The sequence below is a fragment of the Myotis lucifugus genome, unplaced genomic scaffold (genome assembly GCF_000147115.1).
Source record: "Myotis lucifugus unplaced genomic scaffold, Myoluc2.0 scaffold_1, whole genome shotgun sequence".
NCBI lineage: Eukaryota > Metazoa > Chordata > Mammalia > Chiroptera > Vespertilionidae > Myotis > Myotis lucifugus.
Window position 1 is genome coordinate 8,284,550 of NW_005871049.1, and position 2,739 is coordinate 8,287,288.

The 2,739-nt window shown below is 52.3% G+C and overlaps 1 pseudogene across 1 annotated transcript; it reads left to right on the top strand.

Annotated features, from left to right (window-relative positions):
- The first annotated feature begins 296 nt into the window (after nucleotides 1–296).
- On the top strand, nucleotides 297–2,680 carry LOC102441876 (annotated as a pseudogene). The gene has a single exon (XR_001348025.2). The product of XR_001348025.2 is annotated as an AP-4 complex subunit beta-1 pseudogene (transcript).
- Nucleotides 2,681–2,739: the final 59 nt, after the last annotated feature.

The following is a 2,739-nucleotide window of genomic DNA, read 5'->3' on the forward strand; positions in this document are numbered from 1 at the left end:
AATATACTAAAATTGGTCACAGACTTAATTATTTGCCTACTTTAGATTACTACTTTAATTTCATTAAGGATAGGTTCGTTAACTGCTCCAAAATAGTTATAAAAACATAGATCTCTATATGTGAAAACATATGTTCAGATCTGGTACTGGAACCTTCTTCTGCGGAGCTTATGCAATATCAGCTTGCATACTTTTATTTGATTTATATGGACTTCACTGTTTCTAGACTCTGTGGATATTCTTTTACATTTCAAGAGTTTTGGCTGTGGGGCGACGGCGGCCGCGAGGAGGCGCCAGAAAGGCTGGCACTGAGAGGCTGGGGCTGCGGCCTGTGGCCTGCCGGGCTGGAACTCCGAGCGGTTCCCCGTCGGGCCGTGGGCGCCGCCCGGGAGCGTGCGGGGAGATGCCGTACCTCGGCTCCGAGGACGCGGTGAAGGAGCTGAAGAAGGCTCTGTGTAACCCTCACGTCCAGGCGGACCGGCTGCGCTACCGGAACGTCATCCAGCGCGTGATTAGGCACATGACTCAGGGCGTGGACATGTCTGGTGTTTTCATGGAAATGGTGAAGGCCAGTGCCACCGTAGATATTGTTCAGAAGAAGTTGGTTTATCTCTACATGTGCACATACGCTCCCCTGAAGCCAGATCTGGCTCTCCTGGCCATCAACACACTGTGCAAAGACTGTTCGGACCCCAACCCGATGGTGCGAGGGCTGGCACTGCGGAGCATGTGCAGCCTCAGGATGCCTGGTGTACAGGAGTATATCCAACAGCCTATTCTCAACGGTCTGCGGGATAAGGCTTCCTACGTCAGGAGGGTGGCAGTCCTTGGCTGTGCCAAGATGCATAATCTTCATGGAGACTCTGAAGTGGATGGTGCCCTGGTAAATGAATTATACAGTTTGCTGCGTGACCAGGATCCAATTGTGGTGGTGAACTGCTTGAGGTCTCTAGAGGAAATTCTGAAACAGGAAGGAGGTGTTGTCATCAATAAGCCCATCGCCCACCATCTCTTAAATCGAATGTCCAAACTGGACCAATGGGGCCAGGCTGAAGTATTGAACTTCCTGCTCCGCTACCAGCCCCGCAGTGAGGAGGAGCTGTTTGACATTCTCAATCTGTTGGACAGCTTTCTCAAGAGCAGTAGCCCAAGCGTGGTGATGGGAGCCGCCAAACTCTTTCTGATCTTAGCAAAAAAGTTCCCCCACGTGCAAACGGATGTGCTCATGCAAGTGAAGGGACCTTTACTGGCTGCCTGCTCTTCGGAGAGCCGCGAGCTCTGTTTTGCTGCCCTCTGTCACGTGCGCCAGATCTTGCATAGTTTGCCGGGTCACTTTAGCAGCCACTACAAAAAGTTCTTTTGCTCCTACTCGGAGCCCCACTATATCAAGCTGCAGAAGGTGGAGGTGCTGTGTGAGCTGGTGAACGACGAGAACGTGCAGCAGGTGCTCGAGGAGCTGCGCGGGTACTGCACTGACGTGTCTGCTGACTTTGCACAGGCTGCCATCTTGGCCATAGGTGGTATTGCCAGGACCTACACAGATCAGTGTGTGCAGATTCTAACAGAGTTGCTGGAGCTTCGACAAGAGCACATTACCACAGTGGTGGTGCAGACTTTCCGAGACCTGGTGTGGCTGTGTCCTCAGTGTACGGAAGCTGTGTGCCAGGCCCTGCCCGGCTGTGAGGAGAACATTCAGGACAGCGAGGGGAAGCAGGCGCTCATTTGGCTACTCGGTGTCCATGGGGAAAGAATTCCCAATGCTCCTTACGTGTTGGAAGACTTCGTAGAGAACGTGAAGTCAGAGACATTTCCAGCTGTTAAGATGGAGCTCCTCACGGCGCTGCTGCGCCTTTTCCTCTCCCGGCCCGCTGAGTGCCAGGACATGCTGGGCCGCTTGCTGCACTACTGCATAGAGGAAGAAAAGGATATGGCAGTTCGGGACCGTGGTCTCTTCTATTATCGCCTCCTCTTAGCTGGCATTGATGAAGTTAAGCGGATCCTATGTAGCCCTAAATCTGACCCTTCTCTTGGACTTTTGGAGGATCAGGCAGAAAGACCTGTGAATAGCTGGGCCTTGGACTTCAACACGCTGGTGCCAGTATATGGCAAAGCCCGCTGGGCAACCATCTCTAAATGCCAGGGGGCAGAGCGTCGTGGCCTAGAGCTTCCCAACACTGCATCCTTGGCCGCATCAGGACCCCTGATTCCTGAAGAGGACAAGGAGAGGGTGCAAGAACTCTCTGATTCTGGAGCCCTCATGCTAGTCCCCAATCTCCAGCTTACTGCTGAGTATTTTGAGAAAACTTGGCTTAGCCTCCAAGTTGCTCATCAGCAGGTGGTCCCTTGGCAGGGAGCAGTCCACCCAGACACCCTCCAGATGGCCCTGCAAGTGGTGAACATCCAGACCATCGCAGTGAGCAGGGCTGGGGCTCAGCCATGGAAAGCCTACCTCAGTGCTCAGGACGATACCGGTTGTCTGTTCTTAACAGAGCTGCTGTTGGAGCCTGAGAACTTAGAGATGCAGATCTCCGTGAAACAGAGTGGGGCGAGGACGGAGACACTGAGCAGTTTCATTTCTGTGTTAGAAACTGTGATTGGAACAATTGGAGACATAAAACCGTAAGAGTTCTGCTACCTGTCCTGAGTGAGAGGAAGAGCTCTCAGAGTTCCTTGATTTTTCTTATTGCAGATGCTGTAAGTCCAGAGAATATCAAATGCGAAGGGGATTGGGAAATCTAG